At 27.6% G+C, this 16,773-nt stretch overlaps 1 protein-coding gene across 4 annotated transcripts in view; it reads left to right on the forward strand.

The window, feature by feature from the left end:
* Nucleotides 1-16,773, forward strand: part of LOC107448368 (Centaurin gamma 1A) — a 108,165-nt gene that overhangs the window by 6,544 nt on the left and 84,848 nt on the right. The window lies entirely within an intron of this gene.

Consider the following 16,773-nt stretch of genomic DNA (forward strand, 5'->3'; position numbering starts at 1 on the left):
TGATTTACAGTGTATATATAGATATATATATATATATATATATTTATATATATATATTTAGTTGTAAGAGCAACAAAATAGTTTTTCATACAACTAATGGTAAATAATAATTTAAAAGTTTCACATTACAAAAATCTTCATTTGCTACTAATTTTTTTATTATTCGATTTTAAATATCAAATAATAATTAAGGCATTATTTCTCTCTATAAAAAATCTTCAATATCAAAGAAATAGACTTCAGGAAAATATTTTCTACTTAAATCTATGATTTATTTTAAAAATCAACTATTTAGTTTAAATCAACTTTTTTTTTTTCTTTTTCTTAAATCAGTTGAATCTTTTTTCTTTTGATCATGATACATCGATCATTTTTTAATTTTTTATACATTGTAGTAGCCATGAAGTATTTTAACATATTTTATCCTCTCGATTTTGCTACCACTTCCTAGTTAGAAAGCCTCTGTGGTAAAAATTTCTTCCTTTTATTTTTTAAGTCATATTTCCATTTTTCTTTTTTCCCCCGCCCTTTTTTTAGTGGATGTTCTGTTTTTTCTTTAGCTTGCATTCATATAGATATTATTTTGATGGACAGTGGTCACCACGTGATTTTATGTTTTAATCGACTGCTCTCATGCAATAAATATATATAATTAATATTTATATACATATATATATATACATAATTTATGAATATAATTAATGTTTACATAGTTTGTTATCGCCCCCTCTTTATAAATGGTATGTCATACCTTTTCAAAACGATTTATTTAACTGTTAACAGTGTGCTTTTGTTATTCGATTATTTCATTAATATAACTATATGCTATTGATAATTTAAATGTAAAAAATAATGATTCTTTAAAAGAAACAAAAAACAATTATTGGTTATTTCATTGTAATACATTTGTTTCAAAACTGTGCGGAAGTAAATTAATAAGTAGGTAACCTTCAAAAGAATAAATAAAAAAAAGTGATTCCCGCTTCTTAGAAAAGAAGACGCGGAAGTAGTAAAACGTAGACTGCTTAATTGTCTTATAATGTTATGAAAATTTCTTACAGGAATTACCGCTTTAGAAAACCAGTTCTGAACTTGAAAATATCATACAATAATTGTTTATTCCTTAATGAACATTGTTTTGTACTTTTGTGATGTTTTTTTCTTTTAAGCTTTGATTTCTATTTTGATATTTGCAGGTAATGAGCCTTGTGAATAACTTGGCCGCTAATGATAATGATCCATTATGTTTTTTTTTAAATATATTGATCCTTTTTGTACTGTTATGTGTAAGTTATCATTTCTCGTATTCGTTTTTTTAATGCTTGCATTGATAACATTTTATCTTTATTAATTATGCATTTATTAATATTAACTAGCAATGAAATAAAACCTGGGATTCTATATTTTCAATAATCTTGGGCAAAGAACAGTTAAATTTTCTTTCTGTTGACCGGTTTATTTCAGTTTTTGAAAATGCATAATGATAGATTTCGAACCATAATTTCAAGAAAGTCAATTATTAAAGGCTTTTAAATGGCGTATTGGTAAAAACTTAATTACCCACAATGCTTAACTTATTTTTAATTATAAAAGCACAACCTGAATCTTTTACATCTGGTACAAGTTTTCCACTGAACTAAAACCATTTGTGCTTGCAACTAATGCAACCGCTTGTAAAGAACTAGTAATAATTAATGAATTATTAAATTTTTAGTTATTATGTTTTTTTAATTAATGTAATATACAATTGCGAACAATTATTATTTATACTTACATAAAATATTTATACTTTAAAACAGTCATAAATTTAAAATTATATTTGAAATAAATAGTTGAAAATATTTTATTTTTTATTACTCTTCGTCTTGCGTACAAAAAAATTAGGGATGGCCTTTATTTAGGGATGAGAAACTGAGATAGAAGAAGCAAACAAGAAAAAATGGTTATGGCTGATTCCACTCAATAGATGATTTTAAAAATCGGTATATATATTTTATGTAGAAATTTCAAAGCTACCAAAAAATGAAGGGAAAAAAAATTGTCGAAGACAGAATAAAGTTCATTATATCCAAATTCCTCAGTTTTTTTGGTTCCCTATATCCCCAAAAAAATAATATTATATGTGTATAGCAAAGCACTGAAGCGACCATTTCGTTCACTATATCCGGGAGTTCACTATAAACCATGTTCACTATAGCGACGTTTGACTTTATAAGAAATGTTCCCTTGAATAAATAAATTGGGGTGAGATTAAAAAAGAAAAAATATTTTAAAATTAAAGATACTTTAACAATATTTACGAAACGTATTGAGTCTCAATCTAGACATGAGAATCGCGTTTTCTATCTCAGCATGAAGTGTTCTAAAAACAGTGAAGGTTTCGGAAAATGCCTTCGGCTGTGAATTCTTTGCTTAAAAATAAGCTCCGTTTGCTGTGTCTGCTATTCACCAGACACTAAGTGTTGTTCTCATTGTTATAGAATTACTAAAACGTGATATGGACTGGTAATTGAATTACTTTATAGCACTTTGTTCTGAGAGGGGAAAAAATGATGTTGTCTACAAACAATATTGTAGTCACGTTTGACTAGAGCGACATCTTCAGGTCAATTAGATTAGCACGTTTGTTGCGAAAATGCTGATCATGCTACTCATTTTTTTTTTGCCTCAGAAAAAATAGCTAAATTTATTTTCTTTTCCTAATTCGACTAATTAAAATTTTTTTGAATCTAAATTATGAAAGCAAACTCAATAAGTATGAAGGTTATATTATTTGATTTAGTTTTCATAGCTCATAGCAGCAACTTACAAATGTGAACACGGGGAGTGTCTTAGTTGTATAAGTTCTAAAAAAATGCTTGATAAAATATAAACAAATCAATATAAATATTAAAAATAGCAATTATTATTATAATTCTCATAAGAAAAATGTGAAAATACTGATTTTAAGAGTAATAATGCGTATACTGAAGTCTGTATCCACCCATTTAACTTTCAAACAATGGCTTCAGTCATAGTTATAAGAGAAGCGTCTAGGATTAGTAAAGTGGTTAAGTGCTGAATGAATAGACCCTCTACAACGTCACCTAGTACAAAACCTAGAAGTTAATAAGCGTTTCTATCTAGTTGGAGCTCGAAACGCTAACTATACTATACATCTAGTCAAATAAGATACATTTATTTTCGATGTACAGAGTTCAAGTGAAGTTCTAAAATAAGGTTATTGAGATATTTTTTTCTATATACGATCATTTGGTTACGTCATTGTATAATCGCAAACTAACAAATGTGCGATATAAGCATTATTTTTAGCATTCACTAAATATCTATTTTTGCTAAATAGACAATGCTCTTCAACTTTTTGCCTTTCATCCTTATCTCGTATCGTTTTTAAAGTAAGAGCGATAGCTCCACTTATTTGTACCAGGTGGCGTTGTGATTGGCTTGAACTTGCGGCGCATAGCCCCGTACAACACCTAGATATCACTTTCATGACTAAAGCTGCAGCCGTTAGGCATTTTAAAGGATTGTACGAAATCAGGGCACATTGTGTAAAGTTCCCTGTCAGACGGAACTTTTTTTAGTACTTGTGTACCTTGTACTATTTAATTCTTTTTTTCGTTATATTAAACGTACTAATTGTTGTGTAAAAGTTTCACGTCATTTAAAAAAAAGAGAGAGACTGAGGTAGCAAGAATATTACGACTTTCTAACCTTTGGCGGCATTTTGATGGAAAAAGTACAAATCAGAGGGATCTTGACAAAGAAGGGGTAAAAGTTTAATCAGAGCTGAATCAATGTTCAGAGATTTTACAGGTATTATTCAACCACGACAAGTTGGCGAGAAAGCTTAATCGACGAGTTCACTTTCTCATAGAAGAGGAAAATTATATGAATGCATTTCTTAAAATTATATGAGTGCATTTCTCATATTCGCAAAATATGAGTGCATTTCTTATGCCAAGAATTTTTAACAGATTAACCATTTCAATTCTTTTCTTCACTGCGATAGATTTTCTACAATGGTGTTCTGAAATCATAACCTTTAACCTGTTAACTAGTTTGATGAAATATTTAGTCATACGCGACGGCATTACATTTTTCATCATTTCATCATGGAAATTACCTGAGGTGTGATGATGTTACTTATAACTGTTAAAAAAAGAAAAAGAAAAAAAGAATCCATTGTGAAATGAGTTGAACAAAAGTTTATTCCTCCAGTAATGGGTTAGTATATTTTTTTAGGATTCTTGCTAAAAATGAAAGGGAGAATTTTATTTTAGTGGTCGCAAATTAATATTTAAGAGAGGAAAAAGAAAAACAAAACAGGAAATTGATTTGAGGAATTTTTTCCAATTTCATCTATTGATGTTTTTAGTCCTATTCGTTCGATTTTAAAAATCGTTTTTCTTTTCCTTCGCATAAATAATTATTTGTCATCCCCAATGTGTAGTCTTTTTCGAATTAATTTTTTTTAAAGATCCCAAAAGTATCCATTCAGGTTGGTGATTACGGGACATTCTGTATGTAATAAACAGAGAAAACAAATTTGTGGCTTTTTATTAGAATCTCTTTAGGGGGCGCTTAAGTTGGCATAACAGATGAGGAAGAAGAAAAACAAAAAGCGTTTGAAACGATTTTTTTGGCGATACACGCCCCAATTAACTTGTCAGTTAGGAATAAAAAGTTCTTTTTATTTCTGACTATCATATTGCAGTTATTGATATTAATATTACTTAAACGATAAAAAAAATCAGCGCCTTGCATCGTTTTCTTCTATTTTTATTCCGAAATGATTCCGATTATTTATATCCATGTAATCAAATCATACAACTAAAATGTTGTCACATCATTTCAATCAATACTTTTAGGAAGAAGGAAAGAGACAGAGAGAGGATGATGGGAAATTAGTTAATTTGGGAAAGATGATAATTTGAAGATTTTAACCTATTACGTAATCTTGCAGTAATGTTTTGTAAATCATTGTTGAATGCAGTAAAATAAACAGAACAATTACTAAAATAAATCCCGTATGGAAACCCGTATTTTTATTTGAAACATTCCTAAAATTTTGTGATGTAATGAAAAATCTCAAGAAAGTATGTAAACCTCAAGATTTCAAGGAAAAAAGAGAAATAATTCTTACTAAATGAAAATTATGTTTAAACAAATTTAGGTTTTTAATTTCTTAAGAGCAGAAAACTATTTCTTAACTGGCTGCACGTTATAAACTGAACGTATTGAATTTAAAAGAAAACTTATTAGAAAAAATAATAATAATTAGTATGAAATTGCAATGCATTTATAGAACCGTTCCTGAAAATAAGTTTTTGGCTTTAATCAGTTAAAAGGGATAACATTTTAATGACATAATCAAATTACGAGCAAAATGAAAAGTGAAACCCTAGGAATAACTTTTGATTTAATATCAGACTTTTACGTAACACGTTATTATTGTCATACCTTGAGGGCCCATTTTTAATAAATCAATTAATTAGTGCAGATGGTTATTCAATTTATGAACTAATTTAATTAGGATTAGGTTGTGAAGTAATTTAACAATGACAGGATATTAGCGCCCGACCATCTTTAAAGAAGTAAATGGTATACGATACCAAAACGTATATTTTCTACACAAACATTATTCTGGCAGATCCCGATTCAGCATCATTAAAATTATCAATATGAGGATTTTTCACATATACGCACTGCAATAGGATTGTTAAATTAATAAATTCTATTTGGGGAAAAAAATCGAAATATTCTATTTATATATTTTTAAAAATTTTTGATAATTGGTTTCTTTAAAAATATGTTAAATTTAGGTTTTACAACATATTGTTTATCAATTTATGTTTCTTTAAAAAATACTTAATTAAAGAACGAGAAAAAATTTATTACCTTAAGATTATAATCAATTTTTTATCTTGTTCTTTCATTATGTAATAAAAGAAAAAGAAAAATTAATTACCATTTTATCTACTATAACTGCATGGGTTGCAGTTCTAGTATATAAAAGTATAATATTGTAAATTTTTAATATAGTATGGTAAATGTTAAAGTATTTTTAAAATACTCTTAAAAATAAAGTGAATATTTTCTGGATTTATCTATACTTTTTCTTTGTCTCATTTTTTTTTAGTAATATGATTGACTTCTTTATTTGAATTATGAATAAATCTGAGACAAATCTCTGCAGCTTATGAGGAATTCATCTAAAATGTTTATAATCAATAGTTAATAATAGTTAGATTTTGAATCCCAGATTTTAAGTTTGCATTTAAATTTTTTTTTTTATAGCTGAATTCAAATTAATCTTTATTTTTTACAGCTAAAATAAAAACATTTTTTTCCAAAATTAGTTCGAATCAATGATTTTTTTTAAAAAAAAATAGTTATTAAATCACTATAACTCTGAGCTGTGCAAAAAGTAAATAATTCGTTCTTGGTTAATAATCAGTGTCTCAAGACAAAAATTATCGAAATAAAACGAAGTGTGTCTCAAGTTTTTAAGGAAAAAAGAAAAAACGGGAATACAGAGAGTAATTAAATCAATTTTTGTGTTCAATAACTTATATATATAAAAAATAAAATAAATAAATAAATAAACATGATAAATAAATAATAAAAAAACATGTAAAAAGCCAATTTTTCTTCTTAACTTGATCTTTGATATTTTTGTAGATATTTTCTATGTAATAATCGCTCGTTGGCGACCGCTAGCTGGAGCTGTAGTTGTGTCAAATTAGAAAGTTGAAATAATAAAAAATTAAATAAAATAAATACCTCGGGGCTTACCTTCATTTAGTTAATGCGGATTCTCCGATCTGAGGCATTCTACTGGCATTTTTTTTAAAAATTTGTGTCAGACGTAGTTAATTACGCCGTTTGATTTCATTAATTAGAATTCTTAATGCAATTTGTGCTAGGCGTAGTTCTACATTTTTGCTACCGTAATTTTCTGAAATACATTATGAATATTTTTTTAAGGAACCAAAAAAAAAAAAAAGGCAAATTTAACTGATTTTAAGTAAACTAAATAAATTTCTTTTTTTAAAAAAAATCCGTGTTAATACCCCCTTCCCCCCAAAAATTGCTCTATAAAGGGTTAATATATATTTTTAGAATATTGTACTACCTTAAAATATTGTTTTAACTATAATTCCCGAAATAATTAAAAAATTTTGTTCATAAAGTTTGTCATGTATTTCGGCTTGTAGCTGTAAAAATGTTCTTGTAATTTATAAAACTTTCTCTTGTCTGTCTGTTGTAGTTGAGTGTCAAAAATATGAAAGTTGTCACGAGTCCCACAGATTTGATGGGAATTCTTCGATGTTAAACGTAAATTTGAAAAATTACGTAACAGACTAAAAGTTAGTTTGGAGAGTGACATATTTAAAGGTTTTTGGATCATTATACTACCATCGGTTTCTCAAAGTTTTATGCATTATATCTTTGTCTAGACTTAAGATTCTAATGATTTATCGATAGTTTTATTTCCTGAAATAAATATAATTTCTGAAAGTTTCTTTTTCTTTCTCAATCATACAACTTATAACTTTGGTTCTTTATAAAATCGTTATAAACCATTCATTTTATTTATTTCAACTTTTTTTTCTTCTATGATTTAGGAAAAGAAATATGTAATTCATTTTTGTAATTGGTAGTTAATCGTTATCAAAAGAATTTCATATAAATCATTAATAATTTATTATCATTACTTTAATGTTAATAAATTATATTCTTTTATCAATTCTTAAATAATAATTTGGTATTAATTCATTAATGCCCGCAACCTGCTTTAGCCTGGTGTCTAATATATAAAATTCTTATAAACCGGAAACTTATAATATATTAAATTCTTATAAATTGCCTTAAAACTGAAACTTCAGTTTTCAACCTTTATTACTAATTATTACCAATAGATATAGTGTTAATATTTTGATGATTATATCGATTGTGACATTAATTTTAGTGCTTTCGGTAAGATGTAAACAAAAAGTATTGTAGGCCTAAACTTGTATAATAAATATGAAATATTTTTAAATATTTAAATATTTTCTAAATTAGATTTCTCTATTGCACAAAGAAAGCAAGTTTTCTCAACAATAAGTGCTTGAATTAATCTAATTTGCAATGTAATATATATTCGAAACATAATTTGTTTTATTAAAATTTAGCTGTTGAGAGTTTCTATTCTTTGTTACCTTTAAGTAAACGAGTTTTGACTGTAAAGGTATTTTATTTATATTTATTTATTTTTACGTCAGTATGAAAAATACCAGGTGTTAGCGACATCTTAGTAGGTTTATTTTATTATACTATTTATTATTTTTTCTTAACGTGGAATGTCTTTACCAACTGGATTCTTCTTTACTTGGAATAAAACTTTTCTTTGTTTCTCGAAAATTTTTTCCGTTGAAAAAGAGAGAAAAAAATAAATTCTAAACTGAGAACCAACGGTGGAGGTCCTAATTTTTTTGTTTTCTCTTCCACTGCACAAAAGGATATCCAAGCAGTTCCACCTAATCAGAGAATCTTTTAGTGAAGAGGGCAAGAAGATGACGTTAGTTTCTTCATTTTACGATCGCCTTCCACGAGTTCTGGCTGAATGAATTCTGAAGCTATTATGCATGAGTTTTCTTTTTTTTCCCCCACCTCCTTTGTTTATTTTTTAAGATTAGTTCGAAATAAATTTTACCGCAACTCTATACGTGGGACAGTTTGTTTTCACTTTTTTTTGTGTGATTTTGATGGTGATTTTTATTTAATGTTCGCCAATATGGTAGTTAGTTTAAGGTCCTTGTTTTACTTCAGTTTTTCTTTTGGTAGTAAAATTACGATTCGGCTGCTAGATAGTCATCAAATCTTGCGAAATCGAGTGTACACTTTAACTTATTGTTTATTTTTTTTATCACTGAAGAAAAATATTTTTTTCTTCTTTCCAATTCTTTATGGTTGATTGGAAATGAAAAGTTGGATAATTTATGAGTATATTTTTTCTTTTGTCTGATACTCAGTTTTTCTTAAGAGGATGTCCTATCAGGGGAGAAATACTTCATGGCAAATTCTGTTTCACCTCTATTGGTAATATGAAATTTATAGTTTAGAGAAAGAAAAAAAAAAGAGTTCAGATAAACCTAGAGTAAATCGTAAAGTTTCAAATGCGGAAGAGATTTCAAAATATCATAATGGAAACAAGTTATTACAGGATTATTTTTCCACTCCGTAATACTGAATAATTCCGCCATAATTTATTTGCATTTTAACAATTTGAAAAAAAAAAAAAAAACAAACATTTTCAACATTTAAAACTTTTTGATTTTCTCTAGGTTATCTGAACTCACTTTATCTAAACTTTAAATTTTAAAAAACTTATATAGGTGAAAAAGAGAATTTGCCACCAAAGATTTCTCTTGTGGTATAGCGTCCTCTTAACCCCAGACTACTTACAGGGCAACAAATGTATCCTATTTTCAATTTTAGTTTCTATAAAAGAAAATTCCTTAAAAATTAACTGTTTCTATGTAATTAATTGATCCTACTTTTTGATTTTATAACTAATTTTCTGATAAGCTAAAATATGAAGAAAAAAAAAGAGCTCAGATACAATATGCAAGCGGATTTCTACCCCATAGGCCCACAGCAACGCCACAGCAAAACTATGTAAACATATCTTCTAAATTATTATTATTATTTTTTTTTGAAAAATAAATATAGGAATAAATTGAATGTTGAGAATAATTTGAGGCTAAAACTATTAAGTTTCAATCCACTCTCATGGAGGACATGGTGACTCAAAACAATGTCAACAACAATGTCAAAAATCCCATTTAGGTTTTTTGACTTTAATTACTTGCTTTTAAATTTTCTTGCAGTTGTAACAGCTTATTCTTTATTTAAATATATTATATTTTTTTTTCTTGTTCAGTATCTTTTACTAATTATGAATAAGTGTCTATTTGTCATTATATTTTTACTTGTGTATTTAGGATGTTAGTAGCCCCCACTTTTTCTTTTGCAAAATCGGTGGTCTGTACTACTAAAAAAGTTGTGTTGCATCATATTTAATCGATGACTGATTCTTCTGCTAACTCTGCATTAAAAGCTAAATTCTCAAAATTAATTTACCAATCTAGTAAAACACATTGAGAAATATGTTGCCCTATATTTTCGATAATTCTATAAACTCTGTTCTAAATACTAAATTCTTATAACTATTATACCAATCTAATAAAACTTATTTTATTGAGAAACATATTACGCTATATTTTCGATAATTATAATATTAATGATAGCAAAATCAGATATGTGGAACGTTTCAAAATGAATTTATAGCAAAAGTTACTTAAATATGATTAGAATAGTCATTAATGTATTCAAGATATATAAACTCAATGAACCGCGGAGATCGTTCCTTCCTTTTCAATGAACCATTCCAATTACCGTAACTGCTACTCCAATAACCGTGTCCAATAAGTGTTCACATATTGTGTCCAGAAGTTTTTAAGCTCTCTTTGTCTGTTCTTTCCAGTAAATAAATAGCTTTTTTAGAAATAAAATTCTTCTATTTTTTTAAGGAAAATAAAAAAGTTTAAGTAATGATAAAATAAAGTTAAAACAAATAAGGTTAAAATTAGAAGCTTAAATCATTTATAACTCTTTTATTATTTTCATCTGATTTTTTAATGTTAAAATTTTTTCTGTGAAAACTTTATTATTTATAAAAAAAAAGCGTATATCTATTTTAAAGATTAGGACGGAGAAAAATAGGCGAGATTTGTTACACTGTTAGAAATTTCTCCGAAAAAATTGCAATTGCAAAACAGCAATTTGGTAAATTGTTTTTTTTTGTTGTTGTTGTTGTCGCATGCCTGTTTAGGCAGTGGTGGTGCGATTGTTCCTGTTTTTCAGAGACGCCATCTATGGCCAGGAGTTCGACTTTTGCCACGCCATTCACGCAACCACAACCCGTTTATAGGACGGGTCACATTCTCACACAGTGTACACAAAGGAGAAAGGACATAGAACACACAGATAGAAAAAGAAACATCAAAGCCTTGCCTGGGATTCGAACCCAGGACCTTTCTGATGCAAGGACAGTTCCCTGCCCCCTGCACAGGCCGGTCGGCAGTAAATTGTTATTTTACCATATTCAAGCAAATCAATTTAATAACCATAAAAAAGATTATAATCAAACTGTTAGCTGTGAGAAAAACCGTTAATTACTTGCTTTCACCTAATACGGTCAAACAACTAGAATTTTATCGCATCAAGTGGGTACACCTAAAGCTACTTAGTTCTTTACAGCTGTGTGCATATTATAGCCGAGAGGGCTATTATGTCAATCTCATGATCGGAGGTTCGAGTCCCAGCTTTGATCCCACAACATTTCCTCCATTCCCTTCAACACATGAAGAGTTTCCAGTGCCCTGTACTTCTCAATTTGTGACCGTGGACTATTAGAATACACGATACTCTCATTCACGCATATATGGCAACACAATAAAGCTGCTTAACACAAAATAGTCTAGTATCTCCCATCTACGATAGGTAAATAAACTAATTAAACCACATTCCACTGTTTAGTTGATAAAACAGAACTCATCCACAACTTAATATGTCCAGTTAAATTTATTTTTTACGGTTTTGAAACCACACTAGTTATAAACGGTTTCAAAACCGTAAAGGTAAAAAATGTTGGACAGATTGCTGCCGGTTACTTTACCTTAATTTTAGAATGAAAATTCTAACAGTGTATTTTTTCTCTTTTATATTTCATCATAAAAATCTGCATTTTTGGTATAAGCTTAGTATTAACTATGATAATAAAAAGCAGTGCTAAGCAATATTCTGGACACGTTTAACAGTTTAGATTTAAACTCATATTGTGGTCAGCTGTAATTATATAAAAAAAAATTCTTTCGGTGAACTGTTATATTTTTAGAAACTGATTCCGAAATTCACTAAACCGTCACTAACCACTTTCTTGCGCCAAGTTTTACTGTTCATATGTTAAGGCAAGTGCAATTCATTAAATTTCATCAAATATTTTTTTTCCCTTTAAAAACTAATTCAAATGAATTATATAAGTGTCGTGATTGCGTGCACTGTTGTGCAATGAATTTGATATGAGTCTTCGTCAGTTTACGTGCTAATACAATAACAAATAATTTGAAGGTTATTTTGTAAGCGTTGTATTCCTTTTATGAATTCAGCTTTGCAACAGGTTTACATCTGAATATACTAATACTTTCGTTACCAAATGCAATTATCAGCGCAAACGATAATACCGTATTCAACAATTATATCGTTATCATTATTGATAATATTTGCGATATTATCGTATTCGATTTACATATTTGCCGATAACGATCACAATATTCTAATACTCCATAATTATTTTTATTGTTAATAATCTCGATATTTTTTTAAAAATATCTTATCGCGATGTTTAAAAAATATCAATATTTCCTAATACACTAACTACTCTTCAAGAACTAAAAAGAACACGTTCAGTTTATGGCATTTTGTTTAAATTTCTAAAGAAATACATACTTAGAAAATTAATTTATAAAATTCGAGGTGTTCAGGTCATGCGATTTCTCATACTTATCAATAAAGTTTAAAGCTTTCAGAGGTTTGATGAACCGAAAATAAATTATGAACTGAAAATTGTGTTTTTGAACACCCTATGTCAGAAGATATAACAATTAACTTGTAACTTGTATCGATTACTTTGGTTATTGTAGACAATAATTGTATAAAATTTCATTTTATGCGAAAGATGCGGACATTTTTATAGAAAACTAATTTTTTTTTGTCTTATGATTATTTGTTATAACTTAAAAATATTCAATAAAATTAAACAAAATTTTTGGAAATTTTTTTAATAATTAACAAAATTATTATTTATTTAAAGTAGTTCCTTCATACTGCGCATGCGTGGAAAGCGTTTAAGATTTTTTTTCTTCATAATTTTGTACTGAATTGCAGGGCTGATTGTGCTCCGGAAAAAATCCGGATTTCCGGAATTTTCGCTGACAGTGATCCGGAAGTTTCCGGAGATCGAAGGTTCAGACATTTCAAAAAATCATTGATCACAGAAATTTCCGGAAATCAAATTTTCAAAGGTGGAACTTAAAAACACAGTTTATTTTGTTTGTTTGTTTGTAAGGGAGAGCCAGAGAGATACTTTATAAGCTTATATTCATGATTAATATTCATTTTTTATCAATAAATAGTTGTTATAATCATAAACTCAAGAAAGAAAGACCCATTTGTAAATTTTAATTACTTCTCCAAGTCATCATAGGTATGTGTAAATGGTATGTGTATGTGTAAAATTTTAAATATATTTTAAGTAAACTAAGAAATATTGAGAACAATGGAAAAAACCTTGTTTAAATTTTTTTTAATTTAAACTTTTTTTTTTTTTTTTTTTTTTTTTTTTTTTTTTTTTTTTTTTTTTTTTTTNAAGCGTTTAAGATTTTTTTTCTTCATAATTTTGTACTGAGTTGTAATTGGTTACTTATGAAAAAGGTCTGATTTGAATATGTTGAAAATTAAAAAAAATTCTTGCAACTTTCTAAGTAGTTTTTGTAATTTTTAAAAGAAAGCTCTGAATTGTGAGAGGCTTTTCACAAATTTTACTTTGTAGTATTAAACAAGATTTATTAAAAATAATACCAGCATTATAGATTATCATCCCCTATTATAGTATGTTTTATTTCATATGTTTTCTTTCCTTATACCATCATGTTTTGTTGTCCGGAAAATCATTTATCATTAAATTTTGTTTTATAATACAAAAAATTAAATTTGTGGAGAATCCTTTATCATTTAAGGCTCTCTTTTAGAATTTACAAAAACTGCTTAGAAAATTACTAGAATTTTTTTAAATTTTCAAGATATTCAAATCGGATTTTTTTTTTCATTAGTTTCCCCAATACGATTCACAGCAAAATAATGTTCAAAAATTTTTTATTGTTATTCACGCTACTTTAAATGCTTACATCTTGCGCAGTTTTTAACAATTTTTTTATTACAACGTTAAAATGATAATTTTGTTGACAATTGAAAATTGCACCAGACATTTGATTTAATTTTATAAAATATTGTTAACGTTATAACAAGAAAACATAAGATTTTTTTATATATATTTTTATAAACATATCCGCATCTCCATAGATATTTAAGCTAGGCTTACTGAATTTTAAATAATTATTCTGTATAAAAACCAAAGTTATCCATACGCGTTACAAGTTTATTGCTATATTTTCTGGCATAGAGTGTTTAAAAACACTTTTTTCCCCTCATAATTTATTGTCGCTTCCTCAAACCTTGGAAAGCTCTAAACTTTATTAATAAGTATAAGAAATCGCATTACCTAAACACCTCTAAAGTTATAAAATAATTCTCTAGGTATTCCTCGAGAAATTTCCAAAACTGAAAGTGTCTCTTCAATTATTGTAGGGCAGTATATATTGCCGCTGTAATGAATGCCTTATTGGGTATGAAGCATGATATAAAACCAGTTAATTCTGGTAATACTCAAATATAGAATGGCATATTTTTTTGAAATCTAATCTTGAACTTCTCTTCTGTGCCAGTAGTGATATAACTCAATATTATTTTTCCATTTTTGTTTTTAAGTTTGAATAAAATCTAACGCGTTGTTCGCTAAGTAGTAAAAAACATCGACTTAGTATTATGTTACCATTTGCTTATGAAGCTTTTAAAGTAAATCACCTGTATTTCAAAGCTTGTTTTTGGAAGTTCTCTTATTGAATTTGCCAGGATGTTGGCTTCGTTGATTATGAGTTAAAGAACAGGAAGACGTGACAAAATAGCCGCTAGAGGCTTTAAAGCGATTGCAATTTTTTGGAGAGAAAAAAAAATTAGATTACAATGCTTGGACATCAGTGGGTCAGCGACTACAGTTTAATGAGGACTCTTACCCAGAAATGATGCTTTTTTATACCCCTAAAAATAAATGTTTCAATAATGTAATTATACCTTTGGATTCTTAACTCCATCATCTTCCGCGGTTTTCTTACCCTATCGCGATGCGAATACTCTTAAAGTAGCAATTTTAGCCTCAAAATATCTATTTATTTTCATACTTAGCAACTGTAATGATTTGAGTCGTTAAAGCTGCTGCTTCAAAAAGCCTAATGTGCGGTAAGTTGTTAAAAAGTAATTTTTGTTTTTAAGTTTTAATGGACTTTTTGATCGGGGGGTGTTTACCAAGTTATGCTTTCTTTTATGATTACTATTTTTTATTTTTAAAATCGCTGCTTTAGGAAATTAGTTGGTAATAGATTTTTCTGATTAATATTCCATTCGAAAATTGCTTCTTTTCAATTTCACTAAAAATTCATATAATTGTTTTAGTTATTGGTACAAATATTTTTAGTTCCATTAAATTAAATAGCACATCAAAATCTATCTTTTTTATAAATAAATGGTTGAAATAAGCATCACACTTCACTAGTGTTTTTAAATTTTCTTTTTACCACGCTTTGTGGTAAATGATACAGAATATTGAAGCACGTGCGCTTTCGGGTTATATGACCTCATTATATTATATATTGTGTATTTTCTACTAAGAAAAAGCTAAAATTATTTTATACTCGCAAAAATTTGCTGTATATTTAATTAACAAAAGTACTTTTAGTTCTATTAAATTAAATAGCTCATCGAAATATATTATAAATAAATGATTAAAATAAATATCATACTTCACTAGCCTTTACGCTTTCTTCTTATCACGCTTTGTAGTAAATGATACAAAGTATTAAAATGAAAAACGTGCATTTTCGGGTTATATGACTTATATATTGTGTATTTTTAATTTAAAACGAAAGAAACTATAGTATATATAATTACTATATAGTATATATAGAAACTATAGTATATATAGTAACTATAGTAATAACAAAAATATTTTAATTTCTATGAAATTAAATAGCACATCTAAATCTATGTTTGTATAAATAAATAGTTGAAATAAATATCACACTTCACTAGTCTTCCTTGAGTTTTCCTTTTACCACGCTTTGTAGTAAATGATACTAAGTATTAAGATGAAGCACGTGCGTTGTATTTAGCACGTGAGTTCATTGTATTATGTATTGTATATTTTCAATTTTAAAAAAAAAGAAGATAAAATTATTTTCTGCTCGCAAAAATGTAAGAAACATAATTATCAATATTATGAAGTACAGAATAAATAATATTGATAATTGTTATGAAATATTATATATGGTCAACTAAAACCATCGCCTTTGATAATTCTATATCCATATGTTATTATATTTTCATACGTCTTCCTTTTCCCTCATTTAAATATTACTTTGTAACTTTAAATATCAATATTTTTCAGAATTTTTTTTGCGAGGACTCTAAAAATGTATATTAAGGGGGTCAATTACGGAACACCATGTATAAAAATTGCTAATTCACAATTTTTTCCGTCTGAAAACAAATTAAAAAAAAAAGATGTTCCGAAATTTTTCGCTTTAATTAGGGCTCCAAATGTTTTTTAAGCCATTGTTTTTATTTCTATGTATTTTTAGTAAGTTTATGAGCTTGTGTTAAATTGAAAGGCGGGGACAATGAGCTTCTTTTATCGTTATTGAATAAAATCCGAGTCTCATTTGATTTTTTCCGTTGCTATGCGGACCGTTCCTTTTTCATTAAGCTGACTGAATAATATCGTATTATGATTCTTGATCTAGCATGTGAATCAAAGGAATAGGTAAAGAAAAG

The sequence above is a fragment of the Parasteatoda tepidariorum genome, chromosome X1, assembly GCF_043381705.1.
Source record: "Parasteatoda tepidariorum isolate YZ-2023 chromosome X1, CAS_Ptep_4.0, whole genome shotgun sequence".
Classification (NCBI taxonomy): domain Eukaryota; kingdom Metazoa; phylum Arthropoda; class Arachnida; order Araneae; family Theridiidae; genus Parasteatoda; species Parasteatoda tepidariorum.